Below are 27459 nucleotides of genomic sequence, written 5' to 3'. Positions count from 1 at the left end.
ACCTTTAGATCCTTCTTTATCTCCTTCCATATCCTCTCATAATTATTCTTAAACAAGTCAACATTTTTCGTTGTTAACCATATGCCTAAATATTTTAATTTTTTACAAACTTGAAAACCAGAAACCTACCCTCAATCCATTTCTGTTTGTCTCATTGCTTACCATCACCAGTCATGGACTCCAGAACAAGGGAAGAAGTGGAACTCAAGTCCTCCTCAAAACTAGGCTAAAAAGGGACGGTGGCTACTGAAATATCCCAGCAAAACTGGATCACATAAACCCCTATGTAGCTGGACCACCTCAGGAAGAATCACTCAAAGTGCATTAAATGAACACACACAGAGAGAGAGAGAGAGAGAGAGAGAGAGAGAGATGCACAAAAACATTAAGATAGCTATTGTAGTCCAGTCATTTCATGAATAACAAAGACCCATCTATCCTATGCACACATACTTGGGGATAAAACTACATTGAACACATAAAGAGAGTTTTAAATAAATTGTGTTCATATTTATCGTTAAGGGTGATTGAATGATAATGAAATGGAAGAAGTAATTTGTCCTTCCTTTGACTCTGCCCTCAGGCTCTATGATAACAGTTGTGATGGTGTCACTAGAGAATCCAAATCACAGCAGGATGCAGATTGTCCTGCTCTTCATGGTTCTAGGAAACATCTGTGATGTCTAGTCATTCTTTGGGTAGGATTACTTCCCAGAGCAGAGGAATGGAGCAGGAGAGTTTGCTGGTATTTTTTACTTTGAGTGACAGAAAATCTGAAGAAGAAACAGCCCCTAGAACGTTATGATAGAGAATAGTTTTTGAGAAATTACAATTCACAAAATATGTTTTTCCTGTACTTTTGCTTCTACTCCTGCATGCACTTTGGAACTTGCCTGTCTCAATACTTTATGGCTTTTGGACAATGATGGATCAGCTCTGAGTCATAGAATCATAGACTTGGAAGCAATCCCAGCAGTCATGTAGCCCAAATCTATACCAGTACAGGCGTGCACAGCTGACACATCTTTGAAAGATGGCCATCCAAAGTCTGCTTAGAAATCCAACAAAGGAGCATCCAGCATCCTCTAAGCTAGCCATGTAGGTAAATCTTGTGGATAATATTGGTAGAAGAAGACTGTATTGTACATTCATATGTTATGCATAAACTTTTAGTTTGTCTAAAATTTAAAATTCATTGGCTGGCATCCTATTAATGGCATACTCAGCCCTAAGTTGACCTTACATCTGTGTGCCTTACTAATGAGCCCTTGCAACCTCCCCATGACTGTTTTTGATTGGTTAGTCAGAGAAGAGCGAGTTGGTGAAGCATCTCTCAATTCCCTGTAGCCAAACACAAAATGCTTACAACCTCCGGTGCAAAATGATTAGTCCATCTCCTGAGTCCTCCGGAGGTTGCAGTAAATGATGTAAGCATTTTGGAAGTGGAAGAGGAGTGTCGTTCTTTCTTGGGGAAAATTGTTGCTAGCAGAATGTTGTACTGCCATATTCAGTATCCCACCAACATAGCAGGGATTCCTCCAAATCTTATAATCCAGGGCTGGACAAACTTTCCAAGGGTCTCCATGCCTCTACCACCACTAAAAATGGGAAGTCTTTCTTATCCAGAACGACCAATGGTGTCTCTCAGTGCCTGAGTGTACTATATACCATGTGGAGGGGGGGGGCATCATCATTTCTTATGTGCAGAAGTAGCTTTTTTCAAACACTTCCTGTTAAGAATACATTTCCTGTTAAAAACGGTTGACACTGGTGAAGATGGTGACCTTCCAGAAGCCTTGGGAGCATTTTTGGTCATTTTCAGTAGAAAACAATAGCCTGTTTTGGGAGGTAACAAGGCAAGGATGCAGAAATGGGTCCCCCAGAGAGCCATTGCAGCTCCCAACCCCTTGCTGCATTCCTATTATATCCTCTCAGCTGGAGGTTCTTCAGTACAGGATTGTGCCCTGAAGACATTCTAAACATAACTCTAAAAATCTTAATCATATTTTTGGGGCATGGAATTTGCTAAACAAAATAGACTTGCTTTTTTCTCATTTAGGCCTAAAGTTTTGGAATACTGAGACTATTCAAAACATCATTGTAAATTACCAGCCTCATAGCAAAGAATATTTGTCTCTTATCTAACTCAGACATTTCATGAACATTAATTTACTCAAAATGTGGCAAGCCATTATTTATGGAGCGTGGAGACATGGAGGCCGCCACCTTAGGGGAGGACTTAGGACTTGAGGAATCTCTGGTGTTTCCAAGGTTTTTGATTTTATATATCCTTTCCACTATTAATTTTGCTAAAAAAGCAGACAGTCCTCTTGCTGATATCTAATCAAAGTACATGAATTAAGAACATACTTTTTTTCCCCTTTATCAGTTCTTATTTACAGTCACTTTTCATCTTGTTGACTGCTTCCAGGAATAGAAATGTCTGAATCTGTGCTTCCACACATTTGAAACATTGTGTTCCTTTTGTAGTATGAAAAAAGAAACCACCAAAACCCCCAACAACAACAATCAGTTTTAGCTAGAGGAATTACATTTGTTTTAAAATAAAACATGTATTACTAGATTCCAAGCTTCATTTTTTTAAAATAATCCATTTTGCTCCTTGTTTTTCATTTTATTTACATGTTGTAGCCTGCATATTGAGGACTGTGTTTCATTTTATTACCAAAGAAATTTTAATAACTATTAGAATGAAGACATTATTTAACCTGCTCAAGAATGCTGCAAGCAATGGAAACATTTTCTGTTATACAATGCCTGATGATCTTAATATAAGGACATATAAAACTAAAACTTGAAAGGTGATGTTATTGTAAGTTTTGTACAAGATTATTTGCTGTTTCTCTCTATGTTAAGGAGTTTACTTACAAGAAATTTAAATACTGGTGTGTAATGGAGAGAGGCGAATATATTTATTTGACTAAGATTAGAGAAACAAAAGCACTACCAGCTTGTGGACATACTTAAATCTGTCCCACAGATAGCCAGTGACACTTAAAAGTGTTTAACTTGGTAAGATGACAGTGCATTTTCATGATATACAGCAGTACTTTATGCAGTACAGCATATTCTTAATTTCTAATCCTAAAAAGGAAATATTTGAAAAGATAAAAATGAAAACTATCTAACATTGTCAGTTCCTCCTTTGCAGAGAGGGAGTTTAGTTTAAGATTTATGTCCAAAATTCTATTGGTGGGTTATATTTAGCCTCTTTACACTTTTTAACCATTGAAAGTCCTTTCAGCCATTAACAATGTAATGCCACTGTGCAAGGAGGTCTCCAGTACCATGGAGGTCTTCTTCTTGGCTACACAATGGCCACTAATTGGCCACAGGAATGAGGGTGGTAAAGCTCTTTCCGTGCGAAGTGCCTTCCTTGCATCCACCACCTCCTGTATCCCAGACTAGACCTCTATAAACATACTTTATGCTCTGTTCTTATCAAACTTTGGGGATCTTTTTAGTGAGACCTTAAATACTGAAAATGCAAATACAGTTGGGGCAGTTTTAAAAATGGGTTTGTCAAAATGTTTTTAAAAATCAATGAAAATGTTTGTCATTTGTTTGTTCATAGTATTTCTGTATCATCTCCCAAGACACAAAGGCTCCCAAGGATTTGGACAGATAAAAAACAATTAAAACAATGCAAACATAAAAACATAAAAACATTTTAAAAACACATTAAAATACTCTTTAAATACTCCTAAAGGCAATCTACAAACAGTCCTAGAATCCAGTTTCAAAACATTTAAAGCAGCAATTTCAAATGTTGAATGTCATGCAGAACAGTACTTTATTGGCTGCCTGCCAGAAAATTTAAAGAGATGGTTCCAGCTTAACATGCTTGGGTAGAGAGCTCCACAGTCAAGGTGCTGCTACAAAGAAAGCCCTGCTACATGTACCCACCACCCTAACTTCACAAATTATTGAGACATGCAACAGGGCTGCCTCTGAAGAGCTCAAATTTCTGGCAGGTTCATATGGGAGGAGGTTGTCTTTCAGATATCTTGGCCTCAAGTCATTTAGGGCTTTGTAGATCCACACCAGCAGTGTCAATTGAGGTGGGAAGCAGGTTGGAAACCTGCTTCCTGTTATATGGTGTCTACAATGCATACTTGACACTGGTCTAGCTGCTGCACTTTGCAGTAGCTGTAGCTTCCAAATAATTTTCAAGGGAAGAAAGCATTACAATAGTATAACTGAGGGATAACTAAGATATGAACCACTATGGCCAAATCTGTTTTGTTGAGTTTCCTGTTGTTTCATACAGGGTTGCAAAACTTTGACTTAACATTTGTGCTTGTTCTTTTTTTATAAGTTGTGTATATTTTACCCAGGATTGGCCAGACAACTACAGAATTGTGTTTGATAGCACTGGTTGCCTCGGCTTAGTAATGGAGATGAGCACTGACCATATAGTCAGACATAACAATCAAATTTGTATTTACCTTTACATTTTAACATTTAAAATACTGTGGGCTCTTGGTAGTGCTGGTGTTTGGTTTCAGGATCCCAAAATCTTTAGATGCTTATGCCCATTAAATACAAAGGTATAGTAAGATGGTGTCTCTTGTATAAAATTTATATGTTTTTAATGTTTTCAAGCCATGGGTGGTTGAATCTGTGGATAAAGAATCTATGGATATGGAGCGCTGACTGAATGTACATTGCTGCGCATTAACTATATTTCCTATGACACCCTGTAAACACTTGGGATGAAGTATGAAAATCCTATTTTAATGGAGTCGGTTGAGTCCAGTCAAATTTCCAGTTTAAGCACACACTTGAACAATGTTATTATTTCTTTAAGAGAGAAAAACTGTTTCACAGATGCTCAAGGTGAATTTTGGCGAGTCTACCCATTTTCTGAAGTCAATTGCTCACTGTGATTGCTCTGCCTGTTCCATTTCATTATGACATGCTATTAATTATATTTGAGTCTGCATAAAAATAAATGTGACAAGAACAAATGATAGGTAATGGTATAAGTCATAAAAAGGTAGTAGGCATGCTGTACTCATCTCATGTACATTCATTGTCATAATTGTTCACAAAAGCACGGAAGTTTTATTGCTACTGCTTTTTTCTTTTTACCTCCAGCTGACTTCTAAATTTTTTACAACTATAACTTTTCAGGGTACTATTGCAATTGTCAGCCTGTCTCATGAACAGATATTTAAAACTAAGGAATAATACTACATTTACAAACTTTTTATTTATTTATCATAGTGGCATTGTGATCTTAGGTCATCTTATGTGAGTTGTCATCCCCAAGCCATGCATTGGCCATTGCTGTGAGTGAGGGTTTTTTGTGAGCCTCCATGATAGAGCCCAGGATGCTATGTGCTTGCCCCATGAGGCCAAGTGGTGTCACATGTAGGAAGCAACGAATGAATCTGTTTAAGGGCTGACTGCCCCCTCATACATTCTTCCTGGACTAAGCAAATGCTTGTCTTTAGATATTAGAACAGTGTACACCTTGGCACTTGATTGTGGCAGAGAATTGGACTCTGGAGCTGCCTCCACAGGGCATGGGACTATGGGGGGAGTTGTAAAGCAGTCAGTGCTTGGGGCTGATATGGGGGTTTACTCTGTTTTATAAAGTCACAGAATTTGGGAGGGAGCTCCTCCTGTTTGACCTTCCAAAGATGACTGTCATGATAACAACCAACTTCTTTGGATTTCCCTAAGGATCTGGTGTCTTGGTCATGGGTCAGCTGTGATGGTGTCATAGGTCAACATCTGAGCCTCACACCCACTGTCAGGTTGCTCACTCATTTTTTGTTTGCTCTGCCTCAGGCCTTAAACATTTAAGTAGGTTTTAGGTCAATAAAGATGGCACTTGTTTAACCCAATTGATGTTGTATTGTCTCATTATTTCATGGTTGGTCAACTTTCCCCATTTACTTCTTGCAACAGCTGTGAAAACTATGGTAGACCAAGAAATTATTACCAGCCCAAAGTCACAGAGTAGGGTTCATTATGGCCAGGTCTCCCTAGTTGTTCCATGTTTGGAGGGGAGAATTCTTGTTTGATTGTACTGGCTACTGGTGTACTTTTGTTCTGAATTTGAGATGATATGATGACATTTAAAGCCATAAGTGGTTTAGGGTGGCCATACTTGAGGTAGCACCTGTCTCTATATATGGCTGTGCAAGGGCTTTATTCTGCTGGAGGCGTCCTCCTCCGTATCCTACTAGTTTTAGCAATACACTGTGTGAGATGGCCTTCTCAGCTGTGGCACCCCAGTTGCGGCATGCATTCCTCTTGGAGGCTTGGTTGGCACCAACACTAGGTTCATTTTGGTGAAAAGTAAAGCCACGGCTGTTTACTAAAGACTTTGTGCCTAACTGATTTGCTTCATAATGCAAATGTATACGTTATTCTAAACTGTTCTAACTTTTTAATCTCTTTTCACTTGTTAACCGGGTTAAGATTTAACATTATATTTATTGTTATAAATTGTTTTAACCTGTTTATATTTATTTTAGTTGTTAAGTCTTCAGATCGTGTAAGGCAGATACAGAGCAGGATGGGGTAGGAGGAGAGGGAGAAGAGGCAGAGAGGGAGGAAAAGATAGTAAAGAGGTACGTATAGAGGAAGGCTGTGTTTGTATGTGTATGAGAAAAGGAAAAGAGAGCCAACACACATACCCCACTCACTGTACATTCAGCCAGACACACCATCAACATATAACCACACAGTCCATCATTCACTGCTCTGTGACCCCCCCTAGGGACACCTTTTAGTTGTCAGGTGTTGTTGGGCTACAACTTCCATCATTATCACACAGCTTGGCCAGTGATCAAAGACAGTAGGATCGTCCAAGGATCCACAGCTGAAATCACTGCTTTACAAGGAGGTAGTACAGCAGCCCAGAACAGAAGAAAGGATCTAGCCATTTGGATTGTTGGGACTCTGACATCAGCTTCTTTCCATTTATGGAAAGTGTATGAACGAGATTTTCCTTGCTAATCTTTTCTCAAGGTTGAAAGGTGAAATTGTCTTCACTGAAGAGTAATAAGTTCCATTGCTGCAGCTGAGAAGGGTTGTTTCCACTTGACTAGTTATGAATCTCTGAAGGCTGCACACTGAAAATGCAGCATAGATTGCAGTATTTTAGGTGTAAGGATAATTTAACAAAAGAAACACTGCTGCTTTGTAGCTGATCTGAATGATGGAGTGTCATAATACATTTTGTTGCTATCTCATACAAGAAGTGCAAACAGGTAAAGTAATAGATACTTTTAAACATCTCTTGGTTATTTGATGCAAAGCTTTCAGTGTCAGCAAAGGTCTTTAGCAGAGCTGTCAACAGCAAGACAAGCTGACTACCCATTCACACCATGTAAAATTTGAGGTTAGGCAGTTCCACATGATGCATGAATGAAATTCAGAATCAAAGACCTGGTTCTCACCTTAAAGCAGTTCTTTTGTAGATGTATCAGGAAGGGTGAATACTCATGTACTTTCTACATCTACAACAAAATGCTGTGCATGCAGACAATTGATGCAACCTTTCATTTTGTTTTTCTTTTGTTTTAAAGAGTTTTTAACTTTAAATTTTAATAATGTAAAGCTTTTAATTGTTTGAATTCTTTAATTGTTTTTAAACTTGTATTTTGCATGTTTTATAGCATTTTAACTGAGATTGTTTTAGATTTGTTAGCTGCCTTGAGTCCCTGTACAGGGAGGAAGGTGGGATATAAATAAACATTTACTACTACTACTACTACTACTACTTCATTCTCAGAATGTTGAGAGTACATTAAACATCTGTGCATTCCATATTGTAGGTGTATGGTAGCATTTGCTCTTCCTCACTATATGTATGGGTTGCATACTACTAGAGAATATGCCCTTACCAAATCCTGAAAAGGTCTTGTTTGGCCACTCAAAAGGCATAATAAATCCCCTAAATGTAGCAGATTCTGTCAGACCTTGAATGCTTTCATAGGAAAGAAATGACAAAATCACATTTTAAAACCCTATGAAACGTATTTGGTTGCCATACATCAAAAATAAGACATGGTGGGACATACACACACATAACCACATAATGAAGAAAACTAGATGGACCTTGGCAGGGACCAATAAAATAAAATGCACCACCCACCCCAATGAGCACTAAAGCTAGAACAGGTTGAGTCTCCCTTATCCAGCATTCCAAAATCCAAAATACTCCAAAAAACAAAACCTTTTTTCATGGGTGCCACCTTTGCTTTCTGATGGTCCAAAGCACATAAACTTTGTTTCATGCACAAAATTATTTCAAAAATTGCATTAAATTACCTTCAGGCTATGCATCTGAGGAAGCAGGCTCAAATCTCATGCTATCAACTTCTCAGTTAGTTTCAAAAGTGCTATAAGATCCCTCTGCATATTTCTGGGATACATACATTTATAAAATAAATGAATTTTGTGTTTAGACTCAGATCCCATCTCAAAGATATCTCATTATGTATATATATGCAAATACAGGTATTCCCAAATCCAGAAATCCAAAACACCTCTGATCCTAGGCATTTTGAATAAGAGAGACTCAACTTGTTATTCATTCAGGTTTCATTAACAGAGACTCGCACATTACTAGCTCTGCCCTTATATTTCCAAATATGGGTCATTTGGGAAGGAACTGATAGCCACGTGGCTCATCAGTATAAATCATGATATGTTACCATCCTCTCACTTCTTCAGATATAAAGGGATGCCATTCCTAAGCTTTATTGTATAGTTGTGCAACACAGGAAACCACCAGGGCCCAGTATGATTAAAGGACATTCAGTTTATTTTCTCCAGTGAGTGCAGCATGAGTCCTGATTAACAGACTCTGTCCAAGCACTCATCTTGTGAATGTATACTGCTGTTGTGTCTCTGTGTTATTATTAATGCAGAGGATAGGTAATTGATTGTGTCAAGTTAAGTGGAAGGTCTGCCAAGTCAAAATAACAGGAAGGCACATTTTCTACAGAGGAAATTCAGAAAATGCAATTTTATTGAGGGAAAATAATGTGCATTGTTGGTGCAGAATATGTCCCAGATTACAGATCCAGTTGACCCTCAGTATCCGCATGGGATCCGTTCGAGACCTGCCTGTGGATACCACAATCCATAGATGCTGAAGTCCCGTTGTTCTCAATAGTGGTGTGGCCATGCAGCCATGCCACCATTAGGAACAACAAGGCTTCTTACCTGCCTCTCTACCTAGGGCTCAGGAGGCCAGAAAAGCCGCTCTTAGCCAGACACACACAAAGTTCACTCAGGGCCCGCCAGGTTGCCTCCGCCCCATCTCTTCCACATTCTCATCAGTCACTGGTCAGAGAGAGCCATCAAATCCATGGATGGCAAGTTTGTGCATACCAAAGGCTGACTGTAATCTTTCAAAACTGCTCAGTTTTCAGTTACTTCTTTACAGCAATAAGAAAAACAGTAAAATGATGCATTGCTGTCTGCAAGAAGGAAATTTATGAAGATTTGCATCCCTAACACTACATGTCTTGGTATTCTGATCCATCCCTTAAAGTGGTAGATAAAAGAAGTTGCTAATATATTTATAAGATACCATAGCAAGGCACATGGTATCTTGATAATTAAGCTGTGTTAAAACTGTTAAAAATGTAATCAGATTTTCAGAACTCACGTTGTGTGTGGAAATGTCAAAGAGCTAATAGTTATTTGATTTCAGAATTTATGAAGATGAAAATGGAAAAAAAATGCCACCACTGTTTGCTGTGCTCTTGGGTGTTTAATTACTGAATGGTACGGTAAAAACACTTGCATGCCAAATTTGCCATTTAATAGCAAAAGTTTGTCACCCCATCAAATTTGTGGGTTGGAGGAGGGATTTTTCTTTTTCTTTTTTAAGTTGCAATAGATAACTATTAAAGGGACAGTAGAGTTGGAATTCATCCATAAACTACAGTTCCTCAGCCATGGATTGTACAAGGATAATGGCTTCATGGCTCACTACACACATTTCAACACTATCTGACCCCATCCTCAGGGGTACGTCCTACACTCGTCTATTCTCTCCACCTACAGGCCAGTTTCCAATACCAAACTAGTCTTGCCTCTTCATTTCCATACACATTGGCCAGTGCACAATGTTTTTGTTCACCAAAGTTAAACGTTAAAACTGGACTACTACTTCGTTTCCATACACAAAGGATTTTGAATTTGAATTGACATTCTCACATACCAATTGCATATATATGTCTGTCCTTGGTTTTCACTCCACTAAATGCATCAGAGGAAGTAGACTACAGTCTACAAAAGCTCATGCTGCCATCTTCTTTCAGTTAGTCTCAAAGGTACTGCAAGCTCTCTCTACATATCAAAACGACAGGCACACTTGTGACCAGGTTTTACTTAAAGGAATGGGCAGGGTGGAGAGTTTGTTTAATATGCTCCTACAGAAGGCTTGGGGGAAGTGTTACTGACTACTGATAATTTTTACACTTAAACAATCACTGGGGGCATTAAAATTATCTCCCAAGACAATTGCAGATTGCTGGGAATACCCTGGAGAAATCTTACAAATGACCTTGGAGATTTCATGTGACCAATAGACAACATGTCCTTCCTCCTTGTTTTGAAGCTGATAAATATACAATGTCTGCCTTTCTTCTGCTGGATTCTGTATTATTAATTTCTGCCATCTTTATGCTAAACCATGAGTTTTATTGCAAGTTAGCAATTACAATTGTTGAAAACAGAGTTAGTATATTATAAAGTAATTACTGAAAACATACTTCAGTAAGAAGTGTCCTCTTACTTACTGACACTTCATGATCGCAGGGAAAGGCAGGAAATATAAATAAAACCTATTATTATTATTATTATTATTATTATTATTATTATACTATTATTTATTTATTTACAGTACAAATGAGCAGTTCATTTATTTTGCATTTTATTATTGTATTTTTCCCACTGCTGTCTGCATCATGCATTGAATTTGTTAGTCCAGCCAAGGTTTTTGCAAAACCAGTCCATGTTTGGAAAAGATTGTTGCATTGATTGAATGAAGTGAGAGTGAAAGATATATAAATGTCATCTTTCACCTCACATGAGTCTCAGTTAATATCTCCCATCCACTGAAATGACAAGTTCAGTGAGACAGCTCTGTTTTGGCTTGCTTTGTACATAATCAGGACTACTCCTGCAGCACATGTTCCAGCAAATAATCCAGTAAATTCTCTCTACATTTAGAAAGAGAATGTGAACAGTAACATGGACATTTGCAAATTTGGAGAGGTTTTTTTGCAAGGGCAGTGAACTGTTTTTTATAGGGGCAGAGTAAGAAAGCTATAGATCTTTCATGATACAATTAGGCCTGATACAGTCTGTCACTTTGTGCCGGCTTGTGCGCAGAGTTAGGGTGCAGCGGACAGCCTAACCCCACCCCCCAGGGCGCCATTTTGGCACACAGTGGCCCACACGGCACGCACCATTATGATGCCCCTCCGGTGCTGCATTCTCATGATGCAGCACCAAAAGAGTGTCATAAAGCCATGCTGTGGCAGTTACAGCACCCCTTGGAGGATGCAAAAAGGAGCTGGAGGCTGGATCAGAATGGCGTGAGGTTGTTGTGGCCCTGATCCGGCCAGTAAAGGGGCCCCTCCATTTCTAGAATCGTATATCATCTTTTACTTAATAAATATACTTAGGGCCAGAACAGATAGCCAGTAAGGAAAGAAACATTGGGACTGGCAGATCCGCTCCCATTTGGGCTGGGGAAGGGCCGCATTTTCTAGCCCTGCCACAGCTCCAGGGCAGCTTCAAGACACTTGGGGGTGTGCAGCATGTAAATGCCATGCTGCTGAAACATCTTGAAGCTGCCCACGTTGGGGCAGCCTTCTGGTTTTCGAGTGGTGTCTAGGTGGCTTCAAAGCATGTGGTGTGTAAACACTGCACTTGCAAGACGCCCAGAAGTGGGCTTTAACAAGCCGTCTGTTTCAGCCCTTAGCTGAATAACAGAGGCACTAAGGAACCCTGTTAGTGAATTATGAAGATATATATCAGGACACAGGCAAGAGTGGCAAATGTGCACTGGAACCAATGTGCCTCAATGTGTGATATGCATCAAATGCTTCGTCAGCTCTGCTACATAGCAACATAACAGCAGCCCTCTACTGGATACTGATCTCATGAAAAAGCCAGTTCTAATTCCCACATATGAATGTCTACTTACAAATATGTAACTCACATACAGGATTCCTACAAGTGTGTTTTTAGACACCCGGAAATGTTTTTAAAAGTGCTTTAGTATTTAAGAATTGATACTCTGGTTTCTCTTCAGATCGTATAAATCTTTCGCCTTTTACTAAGGATTTCCGTGGAGAGGAACATTTATGAGTTTGTAACCAATTTTTTGAGGCTTAAGGTGGCACAGTGGTTAAATGCCTGTACTGCAGCCATTCACTCAAGACCACAAGGTTGCGAGTTCAAGACCAGCAAAAGGGCCCAAGCTCGACTCAGGCTTGCAGCCTTCCGAGGTCGCTAAAATGAGTACCCAGACTGTTGGGGGCAAATTAGCTTACTTGCAAATTAGCTTGCTTGCTGTTCACCGCTATGATCTCTGGAATAGCGGTATATAAATAAATTAAATTAAATTAAATTAATAGTACTGTAATACAAAACACTCAAGATCATTTATTAATAAGTTAAAAAATATTAGTCCCAGTACATAAGTCTGAGAGTCTAAGATTTATATTTCTCAATTACAAAAGTTTATTGTTCATTCCAATCCTCACCTCTTCTCTTATGATGGCTAAGTTTGCAGCAAAGATGCCTTTTCCCCAGTGCGAAAAGGAGTGGCATTTTGCTGTTCCTTTTAGTGCTGGGGAGAGGCCAGATTGGGACCATGACCCCTTTCTAAGCTGAAGCTCTGGTGGTCATGTGGCCAGCATGACTGCACCAAATGCTGTTACCTTCCCACTTAAGTGGTACCTATTTATCTACTTGCATTTGCATGCTTTTGAACTGCTAAGTTGACAGAAGCTGGGACTAGTGATGGAAACTCACCCTATCATGCAGCACTCAGGGCTCAAACTGCCAACCTTCTGATCTTCCGATCATCAGAACAGGTGTCTTAACTACTAAGCTACTGCATCCCCTTCCTTTTATAGTCTGGCTATATTTGGACCAGGCCTCTTTTAGGGATGTTTATTACCTTTTAAATCAAGTTGAATGTTGCTTATAATGTGTGCCATGAAGGAATAAGAGAAATGTTTAATCTCTCAAAATTGGATTCAGATTCACTTTCATTGGATTCAAATGATGGATTCAGAGCTCCAGAACAGGAAGAAAAAATGATTTATTGCTCTGGTTATATAGCTGAATTGCTTACTTTGTGCACAAGTAGCTTTGAAAATCTTCAATATGTGTTTATTTTCTTGATACTAAGTTCAGTTTTGCACACAGCTGTGCACTCACTGAAAACAATCAGACTTCTCATGAACAACTGCATATTCTGGAGCTCATGTGTATCAGAGTCCACACACTGTCTCCTTTGCAAACAGAACATTCACTCATGTGAACAGAGACTCTCTGAGAATTTTTCTATTTGAAGTATTCTGCTGCATCAAAAGTATTCAGCAGTCTTGATGCTTACAAGTTGACCAATATTCTATAGATTTCCAAGTGGTTAGCTATCTGTTGTAGCAAAAACAACAGTCCTGTAACATCTTATAGACTAATAGGTTTTGTTTAGCATAAGATTTTATAGATCACAGATCACTCCACTCAATGCATGGAGTAGTGCCTCAGTTCGCAGATTATTATGTGTACGCTTGGGTGATCAGGCAGATAGGGAATGTACTAATATATTAATTCATTAGCCACACTGCTCCTCAAAATTATTTCTGTCCTCCTTTCATCCACCCAAGTATGTGCAGAATAATGTGCCAACTGAGGCACTACTATACACATCTGATAAAATGGGCTGAAGTTCATGAAAGTTTATGCCAGTTAAAACTTGTCAGTCTGTAAAGTGCTGCAAGACACATCATTTTCAATATTATAAATTTTACTACAGTTGGAAGTATTTCTTCCTCTATCAGCAATGGCCATGTTCAGAGCTGCAGGGAATTTTCAAGGAACCCCTGCCAAGAAAGGATAAGCAAATGCCTCACACTGTGGAAAGATCCAGTAATGAGCCTCTCACAGTGGTTTGCCCCTGGCCTTATGTTGCAGATTACTTAGAATAGTGGTACAGTCAGCCTGTGTGGCTGAACTAGCAGAATAATGTGGCTGTGGATGTTCATCAGAATTGTGATGACCACAACAGGAGAATAGAAAAACACCTTTTCCTAGACTTGTATTTCTTTCCATCTTATGAACTGAAATTCCACATATGATATTTAGGACTTTTAAGTGGTGATGGATCATAAAAGTTATGTTGGTGATGAAGAAGAGCAGCTGCTTCCTTGAAGGAACTGCTCTTTTGACTTGACAGCTGTTGCTACAACACAAGAGAAGGCAAACAAGAGAGGTTAAGAAACAGATAATCTGCCCCAGAAACAGGGTGCAAAACAAAGGTGGGATCTTAGCCTCAAAACACTAGACAATTCCTTTGACTCCACATTTCTTTTGCAACAAAAATTCATTTCACAGAAAGAGAGCCAGTTAATTCCCTTTCCCTGCCCCCACCAGTTCTTGTGAATTTTATCCTTACTTTGACTAATATACTAATACATTATCCATTTCAGTATCCAAAATGATTTCCTCTTCACCTAGAAAACCCCTTGCCCCTCCTCCCAAAACCTTCATTTCTTCTCTATACTTTCAAAGAATGAGGAAAAGGTATAATTTTGGTTTTACTTCCTGTGCAGCCACAGGAAACCAGTCCTCCTTAGCTCCAGGTAAGATGGAATAGGCAACAAGGGGGTCAGCTAACCAACAGCGATGACCTGATTAATGGGGTGCAGGTGGTGGGATCCTTAGGTGGGAGTGATCATGTTCTCCTGGAATTTGTTGTACAGTGGAAAGGAGAAGCCAGGCATGGTCAGACATGCATTCTAGATTCTAGGAGAGCTGATTTTAGTAAACTTAGAGAAATACTGTCGGTGATCCCATGGTCAGGAAGGGAGTTCAGGATGAATGGGAGTTTCTCCAAAGGGAGATACTGAAGGTACAGTTTAAAACAGTTCCAATGAGGAAGAAAAATGGGAGGTGTCTCAAGAAACCAGGATGGATGACTAAGGAACTTTCAACTGAGCTAAGTTTTAAATGGAACATGTGTATGAAATGGAAAAGGGAAGAAATCATCATAGAGGAATTCAAACAAATAGCTGGCATATGTAGGGGTAAAGTCAGAAAAGCTAAAGCACAGAATGAACTTAGGTGTGTTAGAGAGGTTAAGAAAAATAAAAAGGGGGAAAAAAGAGGATCCCAACAATTATTGCTCAGTTAGATTGACATCAATACCAGAAAATCTTTTAGACTCAAGCATCTCATTAAATGGAGAGTCTGTGAACATTTATAAGGGAATACCATAAACACAAAAAAGTCAACATGGGTTTCAGAGAAACAAGTCATGCCAGACTAATCTGATATCTCTTTTTAATAAGATTACCAGATTTGTAGATGAAGGGACTGCTGTGGATATAGTATACCTTGATTTCATTAGGACCATTGACAATGTCCCCTATTATATTCTTGCAAATTTGCTACTAAAATGTGGGCTAAACAATGCAATTGTTAGATGGATTTGTAATTAGTTGCCTCGCTGAATCCAAAGGGTGCTCAGCAATGGCTCCTATTCAACTTGGAGAGACATTACTCGCTGTTGCCACGTGGTTCTGTCTTGGGCCCAGTGCTATTCAACATCTTTATCAATGACTTAGATGAAAGAATAAAGGGCATGTTTTGTAGATGACACCAAATTGGGAAGACTAGCTAATATCCCAGAGGACAGGATCAAAATTCAAAATGATGTGAATAGACTAGAAAGCTGGGCCAAAACTAACAAAATGAAATTCAACATGGAGAAATGGAAGGTACTGCACTTAGGATGGAAAAATGAAATGCTCAGATATAGGATGGGAGACACCTGGTTTAACAATATTACGTGTGAAAGGGATCTAGGAGTCCAAGTAGACCACAAGTTGAACATGAGTCAGCTATGTGATGTGATAGCTAAAAAGGCCAATGCAATTCTAGGCTGAATCATTAGAAGTATAGTGTCTAGATAAATGGAAGTAATATTGCCACTCTATTAAGATTTGATCAGTCCCCACCTAGAATACTGTGTCCAGTTCTGGGTACCACAATTCAAAAAGGATGTTGAGAAACTGGAATGCATCCAAAGGAGGTGAAGGGTTTGGAAACCATGTGGATAAACTTAGGGAGCTGGGAATGTTTAGCCTGAAGAAGAGATGGTTAAGAGGTGATATGATAACCCTGTTTAAATATTTGAAGGGATGTCATATTGTGGAGGGAGCAAACTTGTTTTCTGTTGCTCCAGAGAACAGGACCTGGAACAATGGATGCAAGCTCTAGGAAAAGAGATTCCACCTCAACACTAGGAGGAACTTCCTGATAGTAAGAGCTGTTCGACAGTGGAACACACTTCCTCAGAGTGTAGTGGAGTCTCCTTCCTTGGAGGTCTTTAAACAGAGGCTGGATGGCCATCTGTCATGGATGCTTTGATTTGGATTTCCTGCATGGCAGGGGGTTGGACTGGATGGCCCTAGTGGTCTCTTCCAACTCTACGATTCTATGATTTTATAATTCTATGATTCTTTCTTCTCCTTTTTGAAGATGGGGACAATGTTTGCCCTCCTCCAGTCTGCTGGGACTTCTCTTGTTCTCCAGGAATTTTCAAAGATTATTGCCAATGGCTCCGATATTAAATTTGCCAGTTCTTTTAATACCCTTGGATGTAGCTCATCTGGTCCTGGAGACTTAAATTCATTCATTTAAAATAATATTCGTTCATGTAATATTATGGGGAAATGTTAAAATCTGACTACAAACTATCATTTTTAAGCAGAGTACTGCAATTGATTTATATACTGAGAAATGGTTTTGCTTCCACAGATATCAATACAAAACCAGCTACTTATAACACATTTAAGATCGATCACATTCTGAACACCAGCCAGCTCTTGGATGTTCCAGTATAGTCTGTACCTGTAATGGCTCCTTCACTATTTCTGTATGTGAAGAGACTTTGTAGCACCTTTGAGACTAACTGAAAAAAAGAAATTGGCAGCATGAGCTTTCGTAGACTTAAGTCTACTTCCTCAGATGCATTTGGAAGTAGGAAGTAGACTTAAATAGACTTATGTATATGAAAGTCTGAGGAAGTAGACTTAAGTCTGCAAAAGCTCATGCTGCCAATTTCTTTCAGTTAGTCTCAAAGGTGCTGCAAGATCTCTTCACATACTGATTTTACAGACTAACATGACTATACAATATCTGTGAATTATTCACTATTTCTGTGTCTGATGACCTACAAGGGTTTCATATTAAGGTAAACAACATATTCTGTGCCCATATATGATGGTGCCCTCATGTGTGCACCAGTGAACACATTACAGTATCCAGCACCAACAATAGGATGGCAAAATTCATTCAAATGAACTGGATTTTGTGATCTTATGCTACTGCCGCTACTGCTTAGTGGATCATAAACAGTATAGTCATACACAGTTTAAGAACAATTTTCTTCTACCCCCACCCCCCAAGACTCCCTGTAATGACTGCAAATTAAAACATGCATGCTGTGAGAACTTTTTTGTGTGGGGTAGCTCATTTGTTAGTTATCAGTTATCTTTCTAACACTTCCGTTTCCTGTCAAAAATGTGTTGATATGTAGCTACCCAGAGGAATTTTGACACACAAGTAAATGTTTCAGATAATGGATAATTCCCCCTATATTTTAAGTGGCTTGTCCCCTCACCATTTCTTCTTATTTGCCACTCTGTTCCAGTATGAGAATACTTTACAGACAGTATGCATATGGCTGGCATCCTCTTGATGAAATACACAGGTGGAAGTTCAATTTATGCTTCTCTCTCTCCCTCTCTTTCTCTTCTCGCCAGTGGAGAGTGGTATGGTGATGGAGAAGTGTCCAGAAATGTATCTGTTGCTGGATGCAGAGCAATGAAAATTCTCCAGAACCTCCTCCTAGGTCTTGGGGGATTTCTGTCATTCTTCATTTAGCCACAGTCCATAGCTGGACACTTCTCTATTGCCACCCCATCCTGCTCTGCACTGACAATTAAATGGTCATGCTGAGGGGCAGCATGTAAAAGATAACTTTTGTCAGGGTAAGAGAGGTGATAGGGCATAGTGACACTTCGGTAGAAATTTACACCTATCTCCTGATGGACATCTATTGGATCCAAAAGGCCTTCTGCATCCAGCAGAATGAAAATGGAGAGAATTTTTTGCCCCTTTCCATCTTCTGCAACCCATGCCATTATCAGAATATTCCCATTCTTCCAGAGCAGATCAGAGAGCCTAGGAAAAAGGAGAACCACAGAATGCAAGGAATTCCATTCATCAAACAAATTCAGATAAACAACATTGATAGAAATAATGGGTGTGTTATATTAACATATGTCTAATAGTACCATGAAAAATACAGGCCTTGATACTACAGGTAGTGTTGCAAATGTCTAAATATGTGAACATCAGTGAAGAAGGATATGGGAAAAACCATTTTTAGTAATGAGTTCTTCTTCTACCAGCCTTTCTACTGATCCTTGTTTGTTTTAGACACAGTAAAGCTTGCATATAGTACACATGTCTGACAAACACTCTCACTGAGAATTGAAATCAACTCATGGGGATTGCAGAAGTATGCATGTGACTTTTCAACAAAACTCAAGAGGAAATGGGTTTTAAAAAGTCTAATTTGCCTTTGCTCATATGTCTTTCTAGCATGTTCATCTTCATGTGTTTTCTCAGATAAGAATCCTGTTGCAGAGGCCATTGCACCTTTTTGTCTGTATAAGTAGCTTCTTAAGCATTGCAGTCCTGCACCTGTCAGAGAAAATCAGTGACATTCCCTGACCTTTTCTCTCCTTTCACGGAAATAGCAGTGCAAAGATCAAGAGCTGCTACTCAGCCAACAAGAAATTTAGGAATTGCAGTTGATGGTATAAGGCTGGCTGATCAAATTTAACTGAAAGGGCCTTACCTCTAGAGTCCCTCCTCCCCTGAGTTTAGACCAAGCACAGGAAATGAAATGTTTTCGTTTCTTAAAAGTATGGCTCAGGAAGGGTTTGATCACAGGAAGAAACAATGATGGATACATTCAATCTTAGAAGAGGCAACTAGAATTACAAGTCTTCACTGTTTCTTGGAGATCCCATACAAGTATCTCTGGTCTTTTATATTCCTTATACCTCAGGTTCTTGGCTGGAATCTGCTCCTTGGCCATCTTCCAGGGCAGCTGAGATTAATCTATTCTTACCAGAGGAGCTCATCATTTGGGTCACTGAATTTGCAAATACATTTTTGACAAGGGCAAAGAATATTGTCTTAAATCAATGAACATGCACCATAAAAAAATTTTTTTTAAAAAAAATACACCTTCTCACATTATTTTGACACACAGTTGAGAGTCAACCTACCAGTTCATAGCACAGCTATGGATCACAACAGTTTTCTTGTATATTCCTACAGAGAAACATGCATATTCATTGTGGTAAGTTGTGTAGTTGGTACTCGAGGTGGCATGATGGCTGTCAGAACATTAAATTGCCAGCACACAAATCTGGCTCTACCATCAGGCATAGTGAGGCAGCTACCTTAGACAGGGGCTGCTGAAAGGGAGAAGGGGCAATAGTGAAGGTGCTGGAAGACAGAATGTGTTGTGTGTGCTAGAGAGAACTGTTTCTAACATCCTATTGATATAAGATCCAACTGCCTCTTTGCTTTACCTCTGTACAAGAGGATATCCTTTTCTTCTCCTGGAGCAGTAAAATGTCTTGTACTGACCCTTCCTGTGTGTGTTTTCATTGCCATTTGAGCCCCTTCTTTTAAAGAATCATAGAGTTGGAAGAGACCACAAGGGCTATCCAGTCCAACCCTTGCCATGCAGGAACTCTCAATCAATGCATCCCCAACAGATGGCCATCCAGCCTCTGCTTAAAGACCTCTATGGAAGGAGACTCCACTACACTCTGAGGAAGTGTGTTCCACTGTCGAACAGCTCTTACTATCAGAGGATCCCAACAATTATCGTCTAGTTAGTCTGACATCAATACCAGGAAAGATTCTAGAGCAGATCATTAAACAGAGAATCTGTGAACATCTAGAAAGCAATGCCATAATCACAAAAAGTCAACATGGGTTTCAGAGAAACAAGTCATGCCAGACAAATATGATCTCTTTCTTTGATAAAATTACCAGCTTGGTAGATGAAGGGAATGCTGTGGATATAGTATATCTTGATTTCAGTAAGGCCTTTGACAAAGTTCCCCATGACATTCTTGCAAACAAGCTTGTAAAATGTGGGCTAGACAAGGCAACTGTTAAGTGGATTTGTAACTGGTTGAGCGGACAAACCCAAAGGGTGCTCAACAATGGCACCTTTTCATCCTGGAGAGAAGTGACCAGTGGAGTCCCACAGGGCTCTGTCCTGGGCCCAGTACTGTTCAACATCTTTATCAATGACTTGGAGGAAAAAATTGGGGGAATACTTATCAAATTTGCAGATGACACCAAATTAGGAGGAATAGCTAATACGCCAGAGGACAATTCAAAATGAACTTCAACAGGGAGAAATGTAAGGTACTGCACTTAGGGCGAAAAAATGAAATGCACAGATATAAGATGGGGGACACCTGGCTTAAGGAGACAACATGTGAAAGGGATCTAGGAGTCCAAGTAGACCACAAGTTGAACATGAGTCAACAGCACGATGCGGCAGCTAACAAGGCCAGTGCGATTTTAGGCTGCATCAATAGAAGTATAGTGTCTAGATCAAGGGAAGTAATAGTGCCACTATATTCTGCTCTGGTCAGGCCCCACCTGGAATATTGTGTCCAGTTCTGGGCGCCACAATTCAAAAAGGACATTGAGAAACTGGAGCGTGTCCAAAGGAGGGCGACTAAAATGGTGAAAGGTCTGGAAACCATGCCCTATGAGGAACGCCTTAGGGAGCTGGGTATGTTTAGCCTGGAGAAAAGAAGGTTAAGAGGTGATATGATAGTCCTATTTAAATATTTGAAGGGATGTCATATTGAGGAGGGAGCAAGCTTGTTTTTTGCTGCTCCAGAGACTAGGACCCGGAGCAATGGATGCAAGCTGCAGAAAAAGAGATTCCACCTCAACATTAGGAGGAACTTCCTGACAGTAAGGGCTGTTTGACAGTGGAACACACTTCCTAGGAGTGTAGTGGAGTCTCCCTCCTTGGAGGTCTTCAAACGGAGGCTGGATGGCCATCTGTTGGGGATGCTTTGATCTGGATTTCCTGCATGGCAGGGGGTTGGACTGGATGGCCCTTGCGGTCTCTTCCAACGCTATGATTCTATGATTCTATTCTATGATTTTCCCCCATGAAATGAAAAAAGCTTTTCAAGGAGAAATTCACTCATTTCCATCTCATAATGCAGTGGTGATTCTTAGTAACAGGTAGCCATAACTCTTAATATTCCCTTTTTACTTGCTCTGTTCTTATAAGGTCACTGAAGTCTGAAACTGAACCTGATGCTTTCTGCTGACACTTTACATTGGCAAAGTTGTTTCCTCTGTTTCATTAATGACTTTCTCTTTGTTCCTTCTGTCTGATGCAATTTACCTCCACCTTGGCAGTGAAAGATGCTACCGCCTATGCGTAAAAACAAGATAAAGGACAGATGAAAGGACAGGGATGTGTCAGCCTCATCAAAAGGCTCCTCCTTGAACTGTTTGGAGCTTTGATATTTCACAGCTGCAGCTGCAGCATGTTTCTTCTGGGGACACTCAGCAGCATAATGTTGGTGTTTATATAAATGTGTTGTTTTACTATTTGTAAGAGCAGGTGATGCCTACTGCACAGTGATGCACTGTACCTTGGCCATTTTCTGATACAGAGCAAAGCTTGGAAAAGTTTTTTTTAAAAAAATCATTACTCTAAGACTCCCCCAGCATGTCAAGATCAAGTACTTCAGACATAAGGAGGAACAGAATGAGGGCTATCAGGAGTAGGAGCAGATTAAAATATACCTTTTCCACCTCATTCCTCCTCTCTGCTTTATACCTCAAACTGAAACATTTTATAGCTCATATAGTTAGGAAGGTCCACAGTCCTGGATAACAGGACAATGGGAAAGGTGTCCCTTCTTCCAAAGGATCACTCTAGAACTTTATATTGGTGGCCTTATGGCATGCACCCTCCAAAGCCTTCTTCCTTCCCTAGATAAGTACTATAATGTAGTTATGAGAAGCTTGGATAGTACAATGCCCTCTCTTCTCATGGATACTGTTTTCCTCCCTCCTTCTCTCCCTCCCTCCTTTTTTTTAAACTGACACCTTAAGTAGTCTCTGGCTTATCACCTTTCAGCAGCCTTAAATGACAGTTTTATGACAAACCTACTTAAGCACATGGAACCCACTTCTGCTCAGTGAAACATTTCAGGAATTCAGAGTTCAATTTTCTGAAAAGCTCTTAACTGGAGACTTCTGGCATTTCGGTCATTTAGGTCCAAAGTACACTGCAGAAATAATCCAGTTTGAGACTGCTTTAACTGCTCTGGCTCAATGCTAGGGAATTCTGGGAACTGTAGTTTTGAGAGATATTTAGCCTTCTCTGTCAGAGAGCTCTGGTGCCACAATAAACCACAATTCCCTGAGCGAGGGCAATTAAAGGGGTCTCAAAGTGGATTATTTCTGCAGTGTGGTTTGGACCATAGTCTATTTACACACAGAGAGAAACTGAATGTAAGAAGGGGATTTACAGATTTAACCTTTCATTGGGGTCTTTTCTCCCTCAGAGATATCTAAGAGGATACATACTTTCACAGTATTCCCTGATTTTTTTGTTCTCTGCCTGCTTTTCATTTCTGGCAGTCTGTCTGCTTGGCACAGCCTTGGTTTGCATCTATTGTTTTCACAGAGTTCTCAATTAACACATGCCTCAGGAAGGAGAGTGAGAGAAGTGAGTCATTTTCCAGAAGAGCTTACCCCTCAGTCAGCCTTCATAACAATGGAGAATCTGCTATGTTAAATGAGTCTCAGCTCATTTGGCCCACTTGGATCATTCCTTTTCAGAATTACAGAACCACAGCATAGGAGGCAGGTCCCTGAAAGGTAATTCAGACCATGGTCAACCCAGCTTGTAACAGGTTCACAGTCTTACCTAACCTGATTTCTTTCATCATTTTTCTTCTCCTTCTGGGCTCAGCTGAGCTGTCTTCAATGTTCTATAGGCTCTTCATTTCCTTTTCATGCACTTGTGTATTTCTTTTAATTTACAAATAGGTGTACAGAGAACCTATCCAAGTATACATATGCCATCAATTTATTGGTGGGAGGCCTTACTTTGCTTGACATGGCCTTGGCCATGATTGTGTTTTCTATAGTTGATGATTCTGAGTGCAAGATCTCTCCCTGTCTGATTTCCTACATGAATCTTCTGCTATTTTTTTCAGGAACAGAAAATGTTGGGCACTGCAAATACATCTGGATGGTTGGGAATAAACAATTAGCCATATGTAGAGTGATGGAGGAAACACTATCTTGATTTAAAATTTGGGGAACCTTAGCACAGACACTGCAGAAACATTTAGGAGGAGAGCAAGTGATGGTGGATCAAGTGCATTGGAAAAAGGGAGATAAATCCCTGCTTTGTCTTCATAGATGTATATGGAGATTCCCTGCTTTGTCTTCGTAGATGTATATGGAGATTATACATAGGTTTGGAGTGAGAATGGTGCTGGGTTGAGTTGCACTTGTGCTAGAGAAGGAATTTTATCTGATTCTCCTTGTAGCAGCACCTTCAGAGGTACCCTCTGGAGTAGTGGGGGAGATAGGACTGGGAACTGCAAGGGGAAGGAGATAATCAGACCAAAATGGTAATCAACCCCCTTCCCCAAGTGAGAAACCTTCACTAGAGCCTGTTTGTTTTCAAAAGAGAAAGAAAAAAGGAAGGAAGGACATAAAAGAAGAGAAAAGAGAAAAGAAAAGAAAAGAGGGAGCATTTTTATAGAGAGAGGGGCAAGTCAAAATCTAACATACAATTTGTTGTTCTTGTTTTATTTGCCAGCAGATTGACTTTGTCTTAGACTGCCTCTACACTGCAGAATTAATGCAGTGTGAAACTGCTTTAACTTCCTCAATGGTATGGAATCCTGAGATTTGTTGTTTTGTGAGCTCTTTAGGTTCTCTATCAGAGAGCCCTGGAGCCACAACAAATTACAAATTCCAGTATTCCATAGGATGGAGCCATAGCAGTTAAAGTGGTGGCGAACTGCATTAATTATGTATTGTGGCATCAGCCTAATTGTGATCTGATGAATGAGAGACTTCCAAGAGCCCTGCTCCCCAATGGTCTGCTTAGGCCTTTGAAACTCAAGACCATGGCTTCTATGATTGAATTAATTCACCTATATTGTGGTCTTCCTCTTTTCATGCTGTCTTCCACTTTCTGTGTGTTTGTATATGTATGAACACAGATGCATACCTTCAAGTCACTTGTCAACTTATTGTGACCCCATAGGGTTTTCTTAGGCAAGGAGTACTGTGTGGTGATTTTGCTATTCCTTCCTCTATAGTACCTGGTATTCATTGGTAGTCTTCCGTCCAAATACTAAGCAGGTCTGACTGCTGACCTTCCAAGATCAGCTGGGATTTGGTGCCTTTAGGGTATTTAGTCCTTGCTTTCCACATAATTGGCATAATTGTCTTTTCCACTTAATCATATTGAGGCTATACAGACCGCCCCTTTCCTGGTCGGATCAGGGCTGTGGCAACCTCACACCGTGATCCTGATCTGGCCTCTGGAGGACACCATAGCCATGGCAGCACAGCTGTATGGCGCCCCTTTGGCTCTGCATCATCTGGATGCAGCACTGGAGGCACGCCATGATGCCACGCCACTGTTTCCAGTGCAGTTGACTCCCTAGTAATGTGTTTAGGGTTGCAGTTTTAGGTATCATTCAGAAACTTCATTAACACTGCCAGGCACAGTGGGACTTATTTCAAAGTATATAGAATTGGACTGTTATTTTCCTGGTGTAAATCTCATGCTGCCACAATTGCAGTAAAACTCTTTGGATGTCATTAAGATCACTGCCATGAGTGCCAATTTTCTAAACAAGCATAATTAAATTTGGGCTTGCTTCAGCATTTAATTGATAGGAGATTTTATCCAGATTTGATGTCTCCCACGTCATGCTTGGACAATAGTAAGGTTATATTTGGTCAATAAGAGTGCAATTCAGAATTAAAAGCAGGACAATGAGCAATCCTTGTAATTCATGTTATTCCTTCTTTTTTCTTAACAGCCAACAAGACTGTAATACCATCAAAGGACAATAAATACCCAGTAATTAAGCCATAAAAATGTACTCCAGCCCTTTAAAACAAGGAGGGGATGTATTAACACTGGGAAACCACCAACCAATGGAGTCATGAGGAAAAGAGTGTGGCCTTCTCAGAAACTCCAGAGGGCCATATTTGGATCTTAGCAGGGCTCAGTTCTATTTCCAAACCTGAGACTCCCCACCTGTGCTTTAGGAAGTGTTGCATATTACCTAAATACCAAATTAAAAATAAATCCCCTGCTATTCAATAATGGATGCTTGAGAGGCTTAGAAGTCTATATGTCCATATGTCTCCTGTCTATTTTTTACATTAAGCTGTAGAGCTATGTGTGTTGTTTATTTGATTTACACAGCTCCAAGTCAGAGAAAATCATCTGAAGAGCATGACCTTAAGCAATAAACATTTCTGGAGTTTTATGTCCACCACAGCAGGCCGGGTAATGATTTATTTATTCATTCATTCATTTATTAACAGTATTTATACCCTCCCCTTAAATTTGTTATTTTGCAGTTTGCCCAAGAGCAGCCAAGATTAAGAATAATACTCAGAGGATGACACTTAGATGGATCTAGATTTCTGCTAAGTGGAATTCCACCGAAGAAAGGAAACTGTAGGAGTAATCCAACTTAGCACCACAATTGCTGTGGTTCCATCCTAAGAATCCTGGGATTTGTAACTTTGTGACATACTAATGAGGCAGAGAAGCCTAAAGACCTTGTAAAACTGCAAATCCCACTAAAAATGGTATCAAGCTGCATTATTTCTATAGTGTAGATGCACCCTATGAGGGAAGGAACAGGATCTAACAGAAGCTTTGCTGTGGAGGAAGAGGTTTGGCAGTGGTTTTTTTCCCTGAACCTTTCCCTTTTCCAGGCAGCTGCAAAACAGTCTCCCACATTGCCCTGTGGAACAGAGTAGGAAGTGATAACAGAGTTCTGCCCCATCCCCTTCCTCTACTGTAAAGCTCTCACTGGATTAAAGTTCCTTCAACAAACAAATGGAACCCTTTCCTTTGGGAAAGGATAAGTCTGGTTCCAACTCTTAAAGCCCTGGTGGTGCAGTGGTAAATGCCTGTATTGCAGCCATTCACTCATAAACCAAAAGGTTGTGAGTTCAGTAACAGCCAGGGGCTCAAGCTCGACTCAGGCTTGCATCCTTCCAAGGTTGCTAATGAGTACCCAGCTTGTTGGGGGCAATTGGCTTACACATTGTAAACTGCATTAGGGAGTGCTTAAGTGCACTGATATGCGGTATAGAAATGTACTTGCTATTGCTGTTGCTACCACCCTGCATTATTCTCCCTATGAGTAGCCCAGAGTTTCATTGTCCCTTTTGCAGCAGAAATTTCATTACAATGAAGCAGAACATTTTCATCCCAGAGCGATGGGGATATTTAAAAGAGAGAAAAACAACAACAAAAGGTTCCCAAGGAAATGAGTTTTATTTTTTAGTTATTGAAATTCAGTACATAATGATACTCTTGCTTCTAGCAATCTGATATCTAAGCTGTAATTATTATACAGATCTTAATAACAACAACATTTCACTAAAAATAATAATGAACAGGAATGTTTGGACACTAAATGTCACCTTGTAGACAAAAGGTTCAAAGTACTGGTCAACAGTTCTTCTTTGGTTCCATTTCAAGCACTATAATAAAAATAAAATAAAATAAACCACAGGAACTCTCCTGTGCACTTATAGACATCAATATTGCTTTTATGATGTCCTTATCCTATCACTGCTACCTGCCCCAAATAGTTAGAAATGTCCTTGTTCTGTAGTGGCTCTAAGCCAAGAGGAAAGAAACTAAAAGAGTTATTGCTACTTTAAGCTAATGGAAATTCTCCGTTAGCCTGAGTGGTATTGCTGCTGCTTTTACATCCAAGAAACTTTGTTTGGTCCCAGCAGAGAGAGATTCCTTACATACTCTCCTTCCTTTCAGTGCTGAAT

At 39.8% G+C, this 27459-nt stretch overlaps 1 protein-coding gene and 1 pseudogene across 5 annotated transcripts in view; both read left to right on the top strand.

Moving 5' to 3' along the window:
- Positions 1 to 27459, top strand: part of CHRM3 (cholinergic receptor muscarinic 3) — a 315762-nt gene that overhangs the window by 268944 nt on the left and 19359 nt on the right. The window lies entirely within an intron of this gene.
- LOC149310839 (U5 spliceosomal RNA) lies at positions 12303 to 12408 on the top strand (annotated as a pseudogene).

This window comes from Sceloporus occidentalis, unplaced genomic scaffold, assembly GCF_023333645.1.
Source record: "Sceloporus occidentalis isolate IW3139 unplaced genomic scaffold, rSceOcc1.0.p SCAF_6, whole genome shotgun sequence".
NCBI classification, from domain to species: domain Eukaryota; kingdom Metazoa; phylum Chordata; class Lepidosauria; order Squamata; family Phrynosomatidae; genus Sceloporus; species Sceloporus occidentalis.
The sequence above is the reverse complement of the archived record's forward strand: the minus strand, read 5'-3'. Positions and strand labels throughout refer to the sequence as shown.